Genomic DNA, 22,410 nt, shown 5'->3' with positions numbered 1-22,410 from the left:
GTTGAGTTTGCAAATGTGAAAATTATATGAATAGATTTGTCTTGAAAAATATTTTCATAAAAATATACATATACCACTTTTTCATAAATATTTTTTATAATAACAAGTGGTCAAAGTTGTGTTTTGGAGACCGTGTCGTTGTACTAAATGTCAAGTTTTATGGGTACGGAGAGAGTATTTGGTAATTATTGTCCCGCCATGAGTTAACTAGATTTAAAAGATTCATCTCACAAATTATAAACAAACTATGTAATTAGTTATTTTGTTTAGCTATATTGAATACTTCATGCATGTATTAAAAAATTTGATGTGATAGCGAATCTTGTAAGTTTTGAAATTTTGAAGAAACCTAAAGAAGGCCTGAGACTGAGGCCAACAGGTGAGGCATCGGGAGAGGCAATTCCATTTTTGCCTCACCCAGGGCTACTGTAGCATGGGGAACCGTCTCCAACAAAGAAACGCAAACGGAGAGGCAAACTGCTCCGGAGGAGAGAGGCGATGGAAAAATGCGCTCCCTCTCTCCTCCGACGCATTCTTGCTGCGGGGCTCTCCTCTCCGCCTCGCCTCGCCTCGCCTGCCTGCCGCCGCTTCTCTCTCGCCCCCAGCCACAGCTCTCCTCACCCATCGCCGAGCCGCCCTCCTCATCCCTAGGCATGCGCGGGACGGCGGCCGAGCGCGCGCAGGACGACGACGAGCGTGCACGGAACGGCCTCGAGCGCGCGCGGAACAACGGCCATGGGTGCGGGCCGGCGGCGGCCATGGCGCGCGGATACAGCCGGAGGTCGCCATGGCGCGCGGATCCGGCCATGGCGAGCAGATGGACCCTCATGCCGGCGACAGATCGAGCCTCATGCCGGCGGCAGATCGAGCCATGGTGAGCAGGGCCGCGCCGCCCCCTCCCTCGGCGGAGCAGCTCGTGGCGGCCGGCATGGCAAAGCTCGCGGCGGCCATGGCGGATCCGCTCCGGGGGCCTTCCTCCTTCCCTGGGGCCTACCTCTTCCCCGCACGACGTGCAGGCCAGGCGACGGCCACGGAGGACCCTTCGCTACTCCCTCGGCCGCCGGCCACCTCCTCCTTCGGCGCGACGGCCATGGCGCGCCGCTCGGCTGCCGTCCCGCGCACGGAGCGCTGCCAGCCGTGGTCTGCGGGCGAGCTTCGCGCACGGGCAGCGCCGCCGCGCCGCCGCGGCCTTGGGCGGGCCAGCTCTGCCCCTCGGTATCCCACACCGGCGGCGCCGACCTTGCCTCCTCCTCTACGGCGTCGCGCCGGCGGCTCATCGAGGTGTACGCCGCCCGCAGACATCGGCGGGAGGAGGGGAGGGGGCGGCAGCACCGCCACCGTGTCGGCCGCGCAACCGCGTACACCGGCGGGAGGAGGGGAGGGGGCGGACACCGTGCGCCTCCTACGGCCCACCGCCGGCGGCAGCTTCAGGAGAGGGATGGGGTGGCGACGGGATTTTGCCTCCGCGCTGTTGGAGACTGGAGTTTTTGCGTGCGTGAGGCAAACACTGTGAGCAATGCAAACTCGGGAATGCCTGTCGCGTTTTCCTTTACATTGTTGGAGTCAGTCTGAGCTCGTGCCAAATAACCACCCTGTTCAGTGTACATGGGTGTGCTATGCGAGGTCGAGCTTCCCATCCGAATGTTTCGGATGGGAATATGCGCCCGGTTCAATCGTTTGCCATGCATACTCGGATAGGAGCGTGCATAAAACGACGCTACCCACGTGGACCAACAGGGCGCTAGCAGCCTACGTCTTTTGAAAACCATTTCGAGCGGTCGTAGCTTCTCCGTGTCGTCGTGTACCGCCTTGTCCCTGAACCGGGGGCCCCCGCCCGCGGCGGAACGCGAGTTGGCGGCGACCCATCGAGCGGCAGATCTCTGCTGTGAGGCTCCGACGCGGGAGGGCCGGCACCGGGGACGGGGACGAGACTACGGCGCGGCCGCGCGGCGCGCGCATGGAGCTCGTGTTGCCGGTTTTACACGGTGGTCATGATGGCTGCGCGCGCGCCGGGAGAAATGACCAACCGTGTATAGATACGCCCCCGTGCGTGTAACACGAGAGTACGCCTACCAGTACGATTACGAAGTCAGGCCGGCCGGCCGCCAGCGTAGGCGCGTACTAGCTCTCTGCTCTCTCTCTCTCTGTATAGATACGCCCGTGCATGTAACACGAGAGGGGATGCCCGTCTCAGCCGGCTCGCGTGCAGCACGTGTGGTGCGGCTGGCGCCGACCCGGTCCAGATTCAATTGACGGCGCGGCGTACGGTTTCCAGGGCCGGCGTGTCGACTGTCGAGGTCGCCGCGACCAAAGCTGGTGCGTGCACGTGAGGTACGTCAGGGCCCGGTGCGACAGACAGCTGATGAACAGGTGGGGAGCCACAGCCCACAGCGACACGGGACACCGCGCTGGTCCTCTGTGTGTTGACTGTTTGCTCCTGTCCTGTACCACGAGGGAGCCGAGACATGGCCGTGTTTAGTTGGAACGCAAATTTTTTTTGCAATTACAGCGACTGATTTGAATAATTTGTTATGTATCGTAGATTCGTAGGCTATCGAGTTAGATCTAGTTAGGCAGGGCTCCAGCTGCAGCTGAAACAACTTTGGTTATACATAATTTCGTATGAAATAATAAAGTAATGAATATAGTTATAGAGTAAACATTTATTTATTGACGATGGTGAGCATATTTATGTCCAGCGTTGGTCAGGGGTCAGAACTGATCGACCTGACCTTGATTTGCTAAAAAAACAGGAATGCCCTTTTTTAATGTTTCCTCTTTTATTTGCGCCTAATTAGAAATGGATCAGACATGTTTTATGATGTCAACTTTCCTTTTTTTCTTTAAACCTGAACGGAGACATGACTACGGAAAGATGGAGTCCGAGTCCTTTTCACATTAGAAAAACTAATAAAGTCTAATTCTAATAGGAAATACCAAATTAATATGGACATACTCTTTGGTGTAATATCCCTCTCCTTTTTAAATAATTTTATAAAACAAAGTAAAAGCACAGATGCACACATATGCTCACGATTAATTAATTCTACGAATATGCACTTGACACTACTCTATGTGCACTCTCGGAAAGACTGAGCCGATTGATCTTGAGATTAAGAAAAGTTACTTTAGGAGACTTGCTGTGCACGCTTAAGATATCATTGCTAATGCCTAGCATAAATTTAAAGAAAATACAAGCATCCATACTGAGTCAAATACTCGCACCGAGTGAACAACTTCACCCAACCAACCTAACAAACTGGCAAAGTTCATAAAAAAACTTAGCATCATGTATCTTCCTATTTATTATCCTTATATCACTGGCCACCTTCAACGCTTTCCGTTTGCAAGCACAAGGGGAATGACATGACATGACATTACTGGAAGTAGCTAGCAAATTTGTAGATTAAAGATGACGAAAACCCTAATGTAACTTCAAGACCAATAACAAGGCAAAAGGCGACAACGGATTCAGTGTTAGAAGTCACCATGTCTGCCGAGAGGGTCTAAAATTACTCAAAATTATCTAAAAAGGAGAAAAATATATGTTATTGGATTTTATGAAGATCTAACGATGTAAACTAACTTATAGAGTCCATATCAAATCTGATTAATAATTAAGAGTCCTTGATAACTAGCTAAATTTGGTATTAAAAAAACAATTATGACTTGATCAAAGAGTACATGATGAATATGATTGGAATACCTAAATTCATAATAAAATAATAGAAAAATTAGCCCGTGATAAAATAGTACATATTGAATATGATTAGCTAACGATATAGAGTAACTTAAGAGTCCATATCAAATACAATTAATAAATAGCTCATTTTGGAATTAAATTAAGAAAAATTAGGATATGTGACCAAAGAGTCCATACTGAGTATGATTAACAAATAGATAAATTTGGAATTAGAAAAAGAAGAAAACTTAAGGGTGAATATCAAATACAACTAATAAATAGATAATTTCAGAACTAAAAGGATTAAGAAAATTAGGATATGACCAAGGAGTCTACGCTAAGTATGATTAGTAAATAGATAAATTTTCAATGAGCTATTGATCTACATTTAATAAAACTCCATAAAAAATTAAACATTAGACAACACTTCATTGTTGCAAAGTATAATTAGATGATAGGGGAAGCATAACCTGTAGACACCAGATGTGTCAAGTCGCAACCTCATCTAATAATGAAAAGAAATTGATGAAGATGAGGATTGACTGTATTATGCTACTTTTTTAAGAAAATAAACATATAACATATATTATAGAAGTTGTGATCTTATATAAAGGCACCTCAAAGAGGAGCCAATTACAAACCCGGTCAAATGGCCAGACACACATTAACACCTCCACACATCACAGAACCGCAAACCTAGATGAATCCATAAATAAGCTGCAAAACATTGTCATCACTACCATGAAGCTCGCCTTGAAGGCTACTAGAGGAACCGACATCCAAACTGGCCCATAATGATGCTTGGGCCAGTGTCGTTGAAGCTTGCTAGGAGGCTTGAAGAGGAAGAAGATCCCATTGACGAAGACCAACACCTCCGACCCAAGGATGCAGATGAAAACGGCGCCAGCGAGAAGATAAGCAAAGTCCTTAAATCTATGGGAAGGCTTCCAACACAACAAACGGTTGAGATCCATGAGAACCTGGAGAGAAAAAGGCTCAAGGCTGCTTCAATAAGAAAAGTTGCAAGAAAAGAGGTGAAGCAAACCGAAATCACAACAAAAATTAGTAAGCAAAGACCACATAAATTCATTCATATGAAGAACATAGGCAAATCCGCAACACGAGCAAGCAGATCTACGGTGATGACTAACTAAAATAAAAAATAAAACAAGCATATTCAGGTAGAAACCTGGAAGCAAGAGAAAGGAGAGAGAAGAGGAAGGAGGAGGAACTGGCAGAACAGAACCATGCGGAGCCGAGAAAACAGAGAACGATGAGGAGATGTGGCCGGGCGGAGCAAAAGAAACAAGAAGGAGAGAAGGAAATTTTATTTGGTTTCATCCTGCAGCCACCACAATGGAGAAGACGATGATGACACCATTCGCATCGGAAATGGCCACAGATGTAGGGGAGCGGTGGCACACGGCCAAAGAAAACCTATTCGAATACAACAGACCATAGATAATATACCAACATATACACTAGGAGAAAGGAACCAGCCCACCTCCCTCTTCTCCACCGCCGAGACGTCGGAAGAGAAGAGGAAGGGGCCTGAAGCGATGGGACCTGGATGAGCTATAGTAGAAAGGGTAGGAAGAGAATATGGATGGGAAAAGCTTTGAGCACAAGAGTTGCGAGTCTGTATTATGCTATTTAGATTGGCATTGCAAAAAGCATTACACTAAATGAATGGTGGTTTAGTAATGAGAAAAAATTGGAATCCTAATATTTTTTTTGAAAATGCTTATAAATACTTCGATCTATGTGAACTAATAAATTGATCTATGGAAAAATGTTTAGGTTGATTAGATCTTGAAATTAGAAAGACTTTAAATAGTTCATAAAAATAGACGTGCCGACGAGACCTTCGTTGAGTACAACAAATAAATAAAAATAAGTTTTAAATAATAAGATAATTTAGAGAAATTATCACATTAGTTGAAAAAACAAAAGAATAAATATCACTGAATTTTATGATGATTTAATGACCTTAATTATTCTGAGGTTACCCTAGCCTTGATTTACCTTGATATGACTTCAATTGTCTAAGAATTTACTTGGTCTCGAAACAACAAAACAAAATTTATTTATTTTTCAATTTTAAAAAGATACCAAAGGTTAGTAGAAAAGCTCGATACCCGCGCTATTTGCGCGGGCCACCTTGCTAGTTTTATTAATTTGAAGTACTAAATGAAATCTATTTATAAAACTTTTTGCACAGAAGGGTTGTAAATCGCGAGACGAATCTAACGATGCTAATTAATTCATGATTGATCAATAATTAGCAGATGGTTACTGTAGCATCACTGTTGCAAATCATGGATTAAGTAGGCTCATTAGATTCGTCTCGCGATTTACAGACTATCCATGCAAAAAGTTTTATAAATAGACTTCATTTAGTATTTCATGTATGTGTCGAAACATTTGATGTGACATTTTTTTTATGTTGACGGGTTTATGAGTTGGAAACTAAACAGTGCCCATGCTATTTTTGCCATGTGACATGCCCCTCGTTTGTGGACTTGTGGCCACGATCATATGCTCACAGCCCTGCCCCGTCCTCGTCCCTGCTGTGCTGGGGATATTATTACGCCTTCGAACGCGGTGACTAGAAAGCGCTCGCTCGCGCGACGCGAGGAGACACTCGAAGACACTGGCTATCGACACGCAAGCTCGTCGGCCGCGACCCGCGAGCGGGCGCCACCAGAGCCTACCACCCCGCACTCCACCGCAGCTAGCTTAGCCCCCGCGCAGCTCGTTCCATCCCCCTCGTCCGCCGGCGCCATGTCTTCGGCGGCTCCGCTGCTGGGCTCCCGCCCAGCCGACGACGGCCACCAGCAGGAGCGGCGGCGGTGCCCGTCGTGGCTCGGCCGCGTGGTGGACACGGAGGAGGCGTGGGCGCAGCTGCGCTTCTCGGGGCCGATGATCCTCACGAACATGTTCTACTACGGCATCCCGCTAGTGCCCGTCATGTTCTCCGGCCACCTCGGCGACGTCCAACTCGCCGGCGCCACGCTCGGCAACTCATGGGTCACCGTCACCGTCACCGGATACGCCTTCGTCGTGAGTCCTCACACCCCCTTCTGCATCATGCTTTGTTTCACAACCGGCAATGGATGGTTCACTCTATCACCGATAGATTCCCAATAATCTCAATATTTCTGTTTTACCCGTGAGCCCCGATAGAATTAGTTTATCACCAAAAAATATAAGTATTTTAAATTCAACAGGCCATTTGACTAACCTATAAGTTTGTGCACATACTTTTTACCCACTATAACGAGTAAAAAGAGCATGTATCTTATAACCCTAAATCATTCGTTTGCTTTTATTCCACCATCCAACCCTTCACATTCTAGCATGTCTCACTACCTATGCCCTAAATGTATAGTTTTTTAGGCTATATGGTTTGAAAAAAAATCTACGTTCATTTTCTACACAAATGGGAGTCTTTTTTCTCTAAATCTTGTCCGAAAATTTTCTCTATCACCGATAGAATTCCGATATATATGATATTATTATTTATCACCAACCTTCGATATTCTTAATTTATCAATAATGGATAATTACCAGGTCAATAATGGACCCAAACGATCGGTTGCACATATTCAACTCTCGTGCTAGATGACTGCCGTTTCCATTTTTGAGCCATGTAGTACACCGTACGCACCACGCAGTACGCTAAAAGAATGGTTCTCCACCAAGGAACCTCTCAACCCCAAGAGTAAACAAAATGGCGACTGTTTCCTGCGTTCCTCGCGCCCTCCTGGCCGCGTGGTACCGATCGATTCGGAACTCGCCAAGAGATGTGCGTGTCGTGGCCTACCCGCACGGGGTTCCGCCGCCGCGCGTCGTCTCGGCGGCTGGCTTGCAAGGTCGGCGCCGCCCGGACTGGCACACAGTGCGACAGCCCGTGCACACGACACTACTACAGTCACGCGTACCGGTGATTAAACTGCACAAGAGAAAATTCCAGTTTCTACCTGAAAATTGCTCCTGCAATCGCATCACTAGATGGTACTAGTACTTGCAATCCATAGTCTAGCCAGATCGATAGCGGACAGAACAGAAACAGAAGTAACGCAATGCGTGCGGATGGATGGTCCAGATCGGCCTGGAGACGCTGTGCGGGCAGGCCTACGGCGCCGGGCTGCACCGCCGGCTGGGCCTGTACCTGCAGTCGTCGCTCATCGTGTCGGCGGCGGCGTCCGCGCTCGTCTCCGCGCTCGTCTCCGCGCTGTGGGTGTTCACGGAGCCGGCGCTGCTGCTCCTGCGGCAGGAGCCCCGGGTGTCCCGCGCCGCGGCCGGGTTCGTCCGCGCCCAGATCCCGGGGCTCTTCGCCTTCGCCGCCCTGCAGTGCCTGCTCCGCTACCTGCAGACGCAGTCCGTCGTCCTGCCGCTCGTCGCCTTCTCCGCCGCCTCGTTCGCGCTCCACGTCGCGCTCGCGTACCTGCTCGTCGGCTTGCTCGGCCTCGGCGTCGCCGGCGCGTCCGCCGCCGTCTCCGTCACCTTCTGGGCCACCTGCCTCATGCTGCTCGCCTACGTGCTGCGCTCCGTCCGAGGCCTGCAGCGAGACGTGGAAGGGCTTCTCCGCCGAGGCGTTCGGATACGTGCTGCCCACCGTGAAGCTCGCCGCGCCGTCGGCCATCATGGTCTGGTAAGCATCTCATTTGTGAATACTTCTTGTTGCGGCCGATGTCACAGCTTTTGCTGACCTGCTGCGACAATTAATATAATTGCCATTGCAGCTTTGAGTCCTGGTCGCCGGATTGCTCCCCAATTCCACAGTCAGCACATCACTGATCGCCATCTGGTATGTATGTCGCCTGCAATCTCGAGACTGACGAAGCTGCTAGAATTGCTGTTCCGTCAAACTAGCTATTAGCTAATGCACGCCTTGAAGCAATCTGATCATCACCCAAATGTGTGCAGCACCAGCACGGAGACCATCGCCTACATGATCACGTACGGGTTCAGTGCCTGTCAGGTACGTTATTATGTACTGCCGCTGTGGCCGTACACCTGTTCTTTTACATCATTTCACGTTGCCTTGTGCTTGGTACGTCGCAGCACCCGGGTGTCGAACGAGATCGGGGCGGGGAACGTGGACAGGGCCAAGAACGCCGTGTCGGTGACGCTGAAGCTGTCCTCGGCATCTCCTTCGTCCTGTTCCTGGCGCTCTGCCACGACCTGTGGGCGAGCCTCTACAGCGGGAGCGCGGTGATCGTGTCGGAGTTCGCCGCCATCGCGCCGCTGCTGATAGTATCCATCGTGCTGGACTCGGCGCAGGGCGTCCTGTCAGGTGAGATCGATCGAGCCCCCGGGGCATCGACGGCTGGATGAAGTAGCAGCAGCTAGGAGCCTAGGATCGATCGTCGATGCCTCTTGAAGAGGGCAATGACTAATCGCCGCGCACGCAGGCAGGCAGGCGTGTCGAGGGGCTGCGGGTGGCAGCATCTCGCGGCGCTCACCAACCTGGTGGCTTTCTACTTCGTCGGCATGCCGCTGGCGATCTTCTTCGCTTTCAGGCTCAAGTACACCAAGGTAAAACGGTCGGTCCGTCAGTGATCAGTTCCGGGAGCCTGATACTTGCTCGAACGAAGAAGATTTGAGCTGTTAAATCGAATCGCTTCGGTCCCTGATTGAAATCAACTTTGTTGCAGGGTCTGTGGGCTGGCCTGATCTGCGGGCTGGTCTGCCAAGCCTGCTCGCTGCTGGTGATCACCGTCCGAACCAAGTGGTCCAAGATCGCGGAGGCGATGCAGCAGGAGAAGGCCAACTTCGGGGTCGCATAGAAGATTGCTGCTCGAGACGCCGTTCCCCATCTTTACAGGGATCATCTGCTGAGAGGATGGCACGCCCACTGTTTTTCTTTTCTTCCTTTTTTTGGAACCGGCGTAGCATGATGTGTAAATGGCGCGCGAGCTTAATTTTGTTCCGTCCAGCTCATCAATTTGTTGCACCATTGGCCATCCATTTTGTTTCCACTAGCGTTGCTAACAGCCTTAATAATGTTCAGGCAAATGTATCCTATCGGACCTCACCAAGGTGATGTGCACGCGGCTAATCTGAGGAAGGATTAATATGGCCAGTTATCCATTCGTAAACAACCTGAGTATAAACACTAAACAGATGACTGATCGATGTGTAGCCAAGTAAGAATATTGTCGTATTTAAGGATTTATATAAAAAGTCTAAAAGTTTAGTTTAGACATTTTAAAAATTGGGTTCGAAAAGAACTAGGTTCGTATTCTATAATTTTTGAGTTTAAAATGATTAAGAGCTGAATTGGATCGTGAAGATTGCATCAAGGTCATGGTCCATTAACTCCCCTAATCGTAGTGGGTGATACCCATGCGGGCTCTTGACCCCTCCACCCTCCGACACGGATCAATGTAAGATATAGTTCCGTTTGCTTCCCAATCAATTAGCGGTGATAGGATTTTTCATCACTCTTCTGGAACTGCTACTAATGCCATATGTACTCCGTGATGTGTTCACACTAAGCGGTCTCATGCATTGTCACGTAATCTTGAGATGATGTAAAAGACAATACATGCTATGAGTTGTCTTACAAGTTACAAGTTATCTTATAGTAAATACATAATTCTATAATTGTGCATAGAAAAAAGAAATATTATGAGTTGCATGGCAACAACTACTGGTACAACAGTGAAAAAGTAGTCTCATACTCCTAAATTTTAGCCTATGAGACGGTTGTCTCGTGGAACAACCACCTTGTTCTCTCTGCACTCTCTCCACCACCTAATCAAAAATTTTATGTGGACATACATGAGATGACCTATGAGATCGCTAACATGTAGTAATGTACTTGCTCTTAGAGTAAAGCTCAACTCTTCCCTTAAGTGGTGCCGGGGGCCAGGGATCTTATAGATCCGGACGTCCAAAACAACGGCGGTGTCAGACCTGGGGCAGCAAGACTGCCCACGGGCACAGAATATCCTAGAGTAGGGAAAAGTACATAATTATGCCCTCCCTCTTTTTGTATCTACCCGAATAGGAGTAGAACTAGTCGATGGTCTCGGGAACTAGCCGAACCTCTCGGACTAGGATCCTAACAGAACTCGACTAGGACTTTCCATGTAACACTGTTTCCCCAAATAATATAAGGGCGAACAGGGACCCCTCCAAGACATCAAACAATACCAGAGGGAATACAAACCACCATACAGGACGTAGGGTATTACGCTCCAGCGGCCCGAGTCTGTCTAAATCCTTGTGTTCCTTGCACCATCGCGTTCTGATCTCGGTGAGTCCCTACTCATAACCACTCTCCTCGGGATACCCCTCGGAGAACCCGATGGTAAAACACCGACAGCTGGCGCCCACCGTGGGGCCTTTCGCCAACGATCGTCGGAAGAATTCAATGGCTTCTCTCGATGACAACCCAGTGCTCGAAAAAGGCACCTCCTTTCACGTCGGCTCCTGGATCTTCGTCGCCGACGGATCAGGAGGCTTCGAAAGCCACTCAACCGATCAAGATCCCCAAAAGCTTCAGAAGCCGCAAAACACCGTGAATTCGACGAATTCATCGATCAACTCGAAGAAATCGGATTCTCGGACCTCAACGACAAAGCCCGAATTCAACCCGAATTCGACGCAATCAAAGCCAAAACACTCTCCGAATTGGAAGAAGACTTGGAAAAATTGTTGGAAGACTCCAAGCAAGAAACTTCCACCAAAGGAAAGACCACACTTTCCAATTGCATCCGTGTCGCCGAACCAAGTCTTCAGAAGAAAAAGTCAAAGACTAGCTTCAAAATTACTCGCAAAAAGAAGCAGTCGAAAAACTCTTTTTCAAACATCAATGATATTGATGGAAAAATCGAGCACTGCCTCCAGAAAGCTGAAGACACGTTCAACAACAACACACCTCTCGAAGAACTCTCCAAGCAGTGGACTCTCAACTCTGCAGAGCTGGAACAAGAGCAAGCTTTCATCAAATATCTTGAAGAATTGGACAACCCAATATTCGAGGATGAACTAGCCGAATGGTCACACGTCATCGACTTATTTATGGAAGGATTAAGCAATCCCGACAAGCTCGAAACTCTCTGGGAACAGTCCAAAGCAAAGAAGCTGTGAGATGACTCGCACAAGTCACTGGATCAATATCTATCACAACCCCACCCCGCGGAAGACTCGGTTTCAATCGAAGACTACATGAGTCGCTGGTGTAATGTTATCCAAACTCCAAATTCCCCTACCATGCAAGAAGATCACCGCACGCCGCAAACGTGTTCTTCAGAACAAAATGACAATTTGGACAAATACGACAAATTCATAAATGAACTATCAGTTCGAATCGAAGACGGATGGCCCCCAGCGGACTACACCCCTTACGATGAAGACCTTCTGCGACACACTCTTGGACTCCCTCCCCGAGTCAAGCAAGACAAGGAAACCTACCCGGTTTCGGACCAAGCCCTCAAAGGAAGCCGACTCACACTACAACTCGATTCGGACAAGATGACTGAATCCGACAAGGAGTCGACTTCTGCAGCCACTACAAAAATAGAACTGTAGCTCGGAGAGAGGCAGCAATTCTCAGAAGACGAAGAACTACCGTTTCAACAAGGCTTCTGCTCAAGGAGGACAACATAAATTCAAAAATTCGCAACCACAATCGCAAAATTTTCATGACTTTTCTTTCGGATGCTACCAACCGAAAAGTTAATTCTGCAGTGTTAGAAGACCTGGACTACGATGAATTCCTCTCTGAACTGGAGACAACTGAAGCAGCAGCAGCTAGCCATGGAAGTCCTCCACCGGGAATCACAGTCACTGTCCATCTAGACAACAACCCGAAGATGATTTTCAAGACAGAGCATCATCAACAACTTGGCGATTCGTTCGACTACTCGAACAACGACTTACATAATGTAATCAACATTGGTCGCAACACAAAAACAGTCATCATCAACAAAAGGGAAGATCACGAAGAAATCGAAGCCTACAATCCAACATCCAATTACCGGATACCCGATATCTATGGGTACAACCCGCGTAAAAGACGTCGCAACAAGGCAACACTTTCTTCTCAACCAAAGCAGTCGACGACTGATTCTACTCAATAGAAGATCCATTCAAAATGCTTCCTACATCCAAAAGGAAAGCACTCGAATTTCCAATGCAGTACTCTTCGCAAAGCACTCGGAGCACCTCCAACTTCTGCCAACAAAGACAACAAAGAGAAAGTCCACACGAAAGATATACCCTTCCATTAAGGAATTCAGCATGCCAGCTACTCAAACAAGTCATCTATTGGGCTTACCCCCGGTCTTACACCCAATAAAGGCTAGGATGGGTTCGCCCGAGCTCTGACTCGAGTCATCTATTGGGCTTACCCCCGGTCTTACACCCAATAAAGACTAGGATGGGTTCGCCCGAGCTCTGACTCAACCCCAAAACCACTAGCACTGGAAAACGAGTCATCTATTGGGCTTACCCCCGGTCTTACACCCAATAAAGGCTAGAATGGGTTCGCCCGAGCTCTGACTTAGTTCACTACTCGTGTTGACAGAGAGCAGAAATTAAAGAGAGTCATCTATTGGGCTTACCCCCGGTCTTACACCCAATAAAGACTAGGATGGGTTCGCCCGAGCTCTGACTCGAGTCATCTATTGGGCTTACCCCCGGTCTTACACCCAATAAAGGCTAGAATGGGTTCGCCCGAGCTTTGACTCAATTCCCAAACCACTCGTGTTAGCAGAAGACAAATACTCAAATCCACTTTCGGTCTTACACCCAATAAAGGCCAAGATGGATATTCCCGAGAAAACTCCAATATAAAGAATTCGAGTGCTTCAAAATTGGATCAAAGAGAAGATTTCATCGCCGGAGATATGAGCTCCCCACTCCCAAGGGGTTACTTCTTCAGGAGTCTTCACTCCATCAGTTACCTCGAATACCAACCTTTCTTTGTTTACTCAGAGTCAAAGGCACGGTGAATCGAGTAACTGGGGCTAAGGGACATGTGCCTTGCGGCCCTAGAGACAAGTTCTCTAACTTCAGGAGTAAAACCTATGAGACATGAGCTCCCCCTCCCAAGGGGTGGTAACTCCTTCGACTATCTCGAATACCAACCTTTCTTTGTTCACTCAAAGTCAAAGGCACGGTGAATCGAGTAGTTGAGGCCTTCAGCACTAGAGACAAGTTCTCTACTCTCTCGTCCATAAGACGACCTAATCGACTACTGCGGTACTCAATTTTCGGATGGGACCAGCTCCCTAATCTTCTCGTCCATGAGACGACAACTTATTCGACTACTGCGGTACTCGATTTCCGGATGGGACCAGCTCCCTATTCTCCTCGTCCATGAGATGACAACTTATTCGACTATTGCGGTACTGTTGATGCTCACTAACGAGCATTTTTAAGCATCAACTTGATCAAAAAATCATGAGAGTTTGCATTTCTTACACGCATCCTTATCCAATAAAGTCCCTAAACAACACTTTACCTTTTAGAATATACAAGTTGTGTTTTCAAGCTAATATGCAGGTTACAAGCACACTTTTGCCTGACATAAAATCACAGAAATTATCAGAGCACCGATTCAGGCTCAGATGGACCAAAAGTGATGCAAGAACCCAATTCAAATAAGTCAAGACAGGCGAACCCCAACGTGGATCAGACAAGGAGGCCCAAGACAGCCTGCCAGAAGAAGTTGGGGGCGGTTGGTGGCCCGGGCAGGCCGACCGACCTACTGGTCGGCCGACCTGGCCCGTGGGCCCCACCGCCTCAACCAGGGCACGTGGCGTCTCCCCATTGGTCACCTACGTCAGAGTCGCATCGAGTCGCCAGAGTTGCATTCCTTGCATAGTCTTTAGGCTTAGTGGAGTTTAGGAGAAGTCTAGGAGTCATCGAGTCACCGGAGTTGCTCAAGAGTTTTGGTATGGGTTCATCTCTAGCTCTCTCTTTTAATATTCGGTTGTTTGTAATAGAATTAGACTATGGTTACCGATATCTGCTTGAAGTATGTTCTGAGTTATCAGATATATGCTTCTTGATATGGTTGCATTATCATTCTATGCTTGCATTGTATGATCGCCCTGTGCTGGAGATGGTTAGTCTTTTGTTCATAGAACTCTATCAACTGCTCCAGTATTCGTATGATTGCTCTAGTGTGATGTCTGTCCATCCGGATGGTGGGGGCTCCGCGCGGGACACTAGAGTATACCTTACTAGTGTATACATGGTGTCTAGATTAGCTAAGTGTTGCTGGATGTCAACTATACCCAAGGTTTGTAGAGGTAGCTGGCAGGTGGTGACAGCCCTGTCCGAGCCCGAGTAATCCTCCACATTCGGTATGGGGGTAGGAGGTACATAAAGTCACCGGGGTATACGGGCTCCTCCTGTTGCTTCGATAACGATCTCCCTGTTGTGTAGTTTAATCTATGACGAGCTAACCAATGAGAAAGTATAGATATAGGTAGCCTAGCACAGCTGACTCGAGCTCTGACTTCTACCTTGCTCCCGGCCTAAACCATCTTTTATCTTTCTTTTATCTTTTATTTATCCAAGAGGGTAGTTTGTGTGTGTGTCACACTACCTCCTACCATGTTATTATCTTACCCCTATTTATGCATGAGAATATCCAATCTAGATAGAGTTCACCAACTAATCTATATATCTTCTCACTCACCGGCTTCCCTGCGGAAATATAAATGACACCCCCGTATACTCCCGGGTAAAATGCTATAGCAGTATTCCGTGCGCTTGCGGATTTATTCGTGGTTCATGAAATACTGGCACCCCAAATTGGCGTCTGCGGGCGTCATCGCTGGTGACGTTGGTAGGCGCCAACAGGTACTCAATTTTCGGATGGGACCAGCTCCCTATTTTTCTCGTCCATAAGATGACCTAATCGACTACTGCGGTACTTGATTTCTGGATGGGACCAACTCCCTATTTTTCTCGTCCATAAGATGACAACTTATTCGACTATTGCGGTACTCGATTTTCGGATGGGACCAGCTCCCTATTTTTCTCATCCATGAGACGACAACTTATTCGACTACTGTGGTACTCGATCTTTGGATGGGACATGCTCCCTATCTCCCAAGATGAATTTGTTCATCCATGAGGCGACAATCGATCGACTACTATTATACTCGATCTTCGGACGGGACATGCTCCCTATTTCCCAAGAGAAATCCTTTCGTCCATAAAATGACGATTAATTCAACTACTTCGGTACTCGATCTTTGGACGGGACAAGATCCCTACATCCAAAGAAGACTTATTATTCTCGTCTGCAAGACAACGAACTATTCGTCTACTCCGGTACTCGACCTACGGATGGGACGTGCTCCCTATCTCGCAAAAGGATCTGTACATCCACGAGACAATTGGTCGACTACTCAGAGAACATTCGACTACTACGGTACTCGAAGAAACAAATCAAGATAGCCAATATCAAAGCAACCAGCCGATCGGCCGTCAACTCAAAAGAAAGTACTATACATCAGAATGTTAAAAGTACTGCAATGGACACCCGTCCACACAAAAACCAAGAGAATATTACAACAACTATTTAAGCCTCTGGCGCTGGCTCCAAGCTACTGATAACCTTATCAGTGAAGGGCTTCATCTCCGCAACATATTCAGAGAATCGCTCCTCCGAACAGCCAACGGCAACCCCATCGCCAATAAAGGACAAGTTCACGGAAAGAAGAAAGGACTTGACTATAAGGCATGGGCTAAATAATCCCTAGAGGTGTCGGAGAAGAAGCTACTGAGTCGCTGGGGAGCTTCCCGAAGACGATCCAGCAGACTTTTACCACCAGCTTCCTCATCCTCAACCATGTCGACGACTACTTGAGCCGCCGCATCAAGATCAGCCAGCTGCTGGGATAGCTTCCTGATCTGCTTCATATCTCTGACTGTCTGCTTGTCAGCATCAGCTTTGATCTTGGTCAGCTTCTCCACAGCATCTACGTGACGATACATAATATTGGTCAGATCAGTCACCTCATTATCCTTTCGCAACAACAAGCTCTTAAGCTCTGTCAAAGCAAGGAAAACATGAGAACAGAAGAAAACTACTTGAGGGACACAGAAGAAAGAAGAAAATTCCTTTCTTCTCCTTGGCAGCTGCCATGACCTTCTCCTGCAGCTTGGAGGCCTTCTCCTTTAGAGCAGAATTATCCTGCTCCAAGGTATCCACCCGGGCCTCCAACAGCTTGACCTTCTCTGACTGCTCCTGAGAAGACCTCTCAAGAGCAGCCATCCTTTCAAGCTAAAGCGACTGGTCAGCCGTCAGCTGGATATCCTCGCCAGTCCGACGAAGGAACTTGGCCTGCTCCGTGACATGATTGGTCAGACTCTGCCAACAAAGCAAGATCAAGACAAAAGTACCCGACAGCTCAACAAAAAGTACTCGAGTACAAAAAAGCTACTTACAACAAGAGCAGAATGACAGCCTAGAATCTCTCGGGCCACAACAGTCGACCCCTCGACTGGCTTCTCCACCTCCTGCTGCGGCACGTCCAGCGGGATCAGGTCAACATTGCCAGCAGCCGCAGGACTCTTTGGTGGATCCTCAGCTTGCTTGTCTAAAAAGACACAGAGACGTCAACTAAGCTCGACAGAAAAACCAGTCGAACACATCAAGACACTCACCAGTGTCAACAGTAGGAGACTCCCTGCCCGTCTCCCCAAGGGCCTGATCCCCCGCCGTATCACCAGCGGCAGAATCAGCCACCCGATCACCCTCCTTTGGTGAACCGGGAGGCAACTGGGTGATGTTCCTAAGGGAACCAAAAATCCCTTTCTCCGATTCATCAAACCCAAGAGCATCGGGAGTGCTACAAAAGGAAGAAGTACTCAACACCTCAATCACAATATCAAAAGATCAAATAAGAACATCCGATCAACAGACACACTTACTGAGAGGAGTGCTTCAGAAAGAATCTTTTCGCCTTGACAAACTTCGGGACCACGGTCTGCCCCGAAGCGCTCTGTCCCTTAGCAGAACCGTACCTACCAGACTCGGCCGGCGCAGCAGGAGTCGAGTCGACAGGGCTCACGATAGAGCCCATACCCTGCCTCTTAGAAGAGGAAGGATGCCTGAAAAGAGGAAAAACCATCAAGAAAAGGTCACAACTCAAAAGAGTACCAATTCGTACTCACCTGTCTCTACCCCCGGCAGAAGCGGCGCTCCGCTTCTGAGTGCTCACAAACTCAATGAACGGCTCATCCGCCGCCCGCTCCTGGACGTCCGATGCCGTCTGACTTGCTGAAGGACCTGCAAAAAAAATTCAACTGCGATCAAACAGGGATCCAAAAGTTTTTTCAAACCAGAATACAAGGCAAAAGAAGTCAGAAGCACACTTGAGTCAGTATGCGCCAAGGGCACATCTTTAGGCTGCCGAGGCCTACTCTGATAGTTTTCGGGTTTAATCTGCATGAAAGGTACTGAATCAACTGGACTACTCGACAAAAAATGCTCGAACTACACTTTAGTCAACTACTCGAAACAATACCTCCCGAGGATGCCTGACAGCATTGAAAGACCCAGCAATATTGCCGTCCCTGGAACGTTCTTCAGCAGTTCCAACACCTGATCCTTCAGATCATCCTCAGAAATCTTGGTTCGGGTATAACGGAAAGGATCCGCCTCCCCCGTATACTGAAAGCCTAAGTTGACCCGCCGCTGCAGCGGCTGGATCCTGCGCATCGACCAATGCGCAATCACAGAAGCACCGCAAATCTGGTGTTATGTCTTTAACCTCTCAATCTCGCCAAGAAGAAAGTTAACCTGGTCCCCCCCGCTCCCCTTGGAATTCCAATTCGACTTCTTCACAGGGGGGCCAGGAGTGCGAAGAGGAAGGGAAGAAGAAAGATTCCTAATATAAAACCACATCGACTTCCAGTCGATGACCTTGTCACTCAAATCGTAGGGGATATACTTGGGTTTTCTCTCCTGACGAAATTGCAACCCGGCTCCCCCAACTACATCCACCTTCGAATCGTTGGGATGAGGTTTCATATGAAAGAAATACTGAAACAAGTCGAAGTGGGGCTCAATCCCCAGGAAGACTTCACACAAGTGGACAAAGATAGAGATGTGAAGGATGGAATTAGGGGTCAAGTGATGCACTTGAACCCCAAGTAATAAAGAAGGCCACGGAAGAAATCGGAAACGGGAAAACCGAGGCCCCGAAGAATATGAGGAAGGAAAACAACAGATTCGTTTCCTCCCTCATGAGGAAAAGACTCCCCAACAGATCCACGCCAATGGATCACTTTCCGAGGTTGAAGAAGATGACTCTCAACTAGATTCAAAAGGTGGGAGTCGGCGCACTTACTTGATTTCCACCCATGGACCTCCGTCTCACCAGCAGCAGCCTCGTCCACCTTCCCCTTCGAAACAGATCTCTTCGGCGCCATTGGAATAAGTCTCTCTCACCTCACGCTCAGGGGCTAGCGGTGGCTAGTTTCTCGCGGCACTCGAGGGCGAGAGCAGATGAGTTTTGTGGCGGCGGAGAAAGTAGAGGGAGCGCGCTAAACCTAGATTTACCAAAGCGGTTAAATAAACAGAGACAGGGGCGGTACGATAAAAAACAAGAAGTACAAAAGGCGTGAACCTAGTTTCCAGAGTTATCTCAGCCAGCAAACCCCTGAACTCATCCCAAAGGTAATACAATTACAAGGATTACATTCAAATAAAAGAGAATACACAGATCTCGACGGTTTCACCACTCGAAATCACCCAATCTCAACTAGAAAGGGGACAGTCCAAGGGCTGATACAAAGATACAAAGCTTGTTACTCCCAAAAGAGAGTAATACAGATACATTCAGGGAGAAAAAGACTTATTGTAAGAAGATATGGATGGATCCAGAACATCGCAAATCCTCTTCTTGCACCTGCTCCTCTCCCTGATATGTTTTGCAACAAAAACAATGCCATCTCTACAGAAGCCATCGTAGGGGAGACAACCACAATTTCCACCCAAAAAAGCTTCTGATACGGCTTCCACCAACTCTCTATCAAGACAACCAGGATGGCTGCGATGTGAAGAGCAAGGGTGGCGGCCTGAGAGATAACAAGTGTTTGTGCTGCTCGCAAACACTCTTCTAGCACCTAAAAGGACAAATCGAGTACTTTCATCGGGAGGTCGAGTACTCTCCATTGAAGAACTCCACTTTGTACCCATGGCTAGATCTGCAAGAATGAAGATCCAAACTCAGCAGACCCTGCTTAAATAGAGGAGGCAGCGAAGCCACGGCTCAGCCCATGTCATCCAAGAAGCAGGGAGGCTCACGGGCGAAACAGAAAAAGATTCCACGGCGGTACTCGCCACGTGAACTCACTGACAAACAGTACACCGCATTGTCGGTGTTTTACCGTCGAGTTCTCTGAGGGGTATCCCGAGGAGAGTGGTTATGAGTAGGAACTCGCCGAGATCAGAACGCGATGGTGTAAGGAACACAAGGATTTAGATAGGTTCGGGCCACCGAAGCGTAATAACCTACGTCCTGTGTGGTGGTTTGTATTCTCTCTGGTATTGTTCGTTGTTTTGGAGGGGTCCCTGTCCGCCCTTATATAGTCTGGGGGAATAGGGTTACATGGAAAGTCCTAGCCGAGTACATTTAGAGTCCTACTCCGAGTGGGTCGGGTAGTTTCCTTGTACTTAGGCTAGTTCTACTGATGTACGAGTAGTTACAGTAGAGGTAGGATGTACCCATGCAGTATTCCCTACTCTAGAATATTCCACGCCCGTGAGCAGTCCTGCTGCCCCGGGTCTGACAAGCCCCCGAGCTCTTCGTAGTCGAGTCCTGCAGGCGTCGAGTACTTCTGAAGATGTCCGTCGAGTGCTTTCGAGTGCTTCTGGAATCCGTTGCTCAGGCCTGGAGTCCTTTGAGCTTCTCGAGTAGTTTACCGAGTACTTCTCTTCCTGCATCGAGGCTGTGAGGTGCTCTAGCCCCGAATTTCTCCTTCTGATATGGTGAGCGATGTACTCACACTCCACATGGAGTAGCCCCCGAGCCTTAGGTTGAACTGTTGGATAAGGCTGAGGGTTAACTCGGTCTCCTGGGTTCTTTGTACTTTTTCAAAAAAAAGTTGCCTTTTATGACACGTATTCCGTAGCCCCCGGGCCTTGAATTCAAAACTATGGTTTAGAGTTAAGGGTCCAAGAGATAATAGTGCATCTTCTGCAGTCCTTCTGAGCTCATCAGTGCTGCAGCGAATCTTCTGAAAAGGTGGTCGTGAGGTGTACTGTTTGCCAGTGGGTTCACATGGCGAGTACTGTTTGTAGAATCTTTTCTGTTTCGCATGTGAGCCTCCCTATCCTTGGATATCACGGGCTGAGCTGCGGCTCTGCTGCTTCTTCTATTTAAGCAGGGTCAGATGCGCTTGAGTCTTCATCCTTGCAGTTGTAGTCATGATTTCCATGTGGAGCTCTTCACTTGAGAGTACCCGACCTCCTGATGATAGTACTCGATTTGTCCTTGTAGGTGCTAGAAGAGTGTTTGCGAGCAGCACAAACACTTGTTTTCTCTCAGGCTGCCGCCTTTGCTCCTCACATCACAACCATCCTGGTTGTCCTGGAGGGGAGCTGGTGGAAGCCGTGTCCGAAGCCTTTTCGGGTGTGGACTGTGGTTGTCTCCCCCGATGGCTTCTGGAGATATGGCATTGTTTCTGTTGCAAAACATATCAGGGAGAAGAGCAGATGCAAGAAGAGGATTTGCGATGTTCTAGATCTATCCATATCTTCTTACAACAAGCCTTTTCCTCCCTGAATGTTTTCGGGTTGCTCCCTTTTGGAAGTAACAAGCTTTGTATTTTTGTATTGGCCCTTGGGTTGTTCCCTTTGTAGTTGAGATCGAGTGGTTTCGAATGGTGAAACCATTGAGATCTGTGTATTTATCCTTTATTGGAATGTGACTCCAGACTAGGAGTCTCAATTTTCACTCTGATTCCGCTTTTTCCGTGGAGAAGTCAAGGGTTCGTTGGCTGAAATAATTTTGAAAGCCGGTGCGCGACCTTTGGGCTTCCTATTATTTTACCGTACTGCCACTGGCTCTGCTTATTTAACTGTTCGGGTAAATCTAGGTTTATCACGCTTTCTTAACCTCCCAGCCGCCGTCGAAAAACTCATCTACTTTCGCTTCCAAGTGCCGTGAGAAACTAGCCACCACTAGCACCCGAGCGTGAAGCAAGAGAGAATCGTTGTTATGGCGCTGAAGTGATCTACTGCGAAGGCGAAGATGGACGATGCTGCCGTTGGCGAGGCGGAGATCCACGGGTGGAAGTCGAGTAAGTGCACCGACTCCCACCTTTTGAAACTGGTTGAGGGTGATCTTCTTCAACCTCGGAGAGTGATCCATTGGCGTGGATCTGTGGGGGAGTCCTTTCCTCATGAGGGGGAAACAAATCTGTTGTTTTTCTTCCTCATGTTCTTCGGGGCCTCGGTTTTCCTATTTCTGACTTCTTCCGTGGCCTTCTTCACTACTGGGGGTTCAGGTGCATCACTTGACCCCTAATTCCATCCTTCACATCTCGATTTTTGTTCATCTGTGTGAAGCTTTCCTGGGTATTGAGCCCCACTTTGATCTTTTCCAGTACTTTTTTCACTTGAAACCCCACCCCAACGAATCGAAGATAGATGTGGTTGGGGGCGCTGGGTTGCAGTTCCGTCAGGGGAGGAAATCTAGGTATATCTCGTATGATTTGAGTGATAGGGTCATCGACTG

The 22,410-nt window shown here is 48.2% G+C and overlaps 1 pseudogene; it reads left to right on the top strand.

Moving 5' to 3' along the window:
* Positions 1-6,281: 6,281 nt before the first annotated feature.
* On the top strand, positions 6,282-9,744 carry LOC120708192 (annotated as a pseudogene).
* Positions 9,745-22,410: the final 12,666 nt, after the last annotated feature.

The sequence above is a fragment of the Panicum virgatum genome, chromosome 5K, assembly GCF_016808335.1.
Source record: "Panicum virgatum strain AP13 chromosome 5K, P.virgatum_v5, whole genome shotgun sequence".
In the NCBI taxonomy this organism is placed as follows: Eukaryota; Viridiplantae; Streptophyta; class Magnoliopsida; order Poales; family Poaceae; genus Panicum; species Panicum virgatum.
This window is presented reverse-complemented; position numbering and strand designations above follow the sequence as displayed.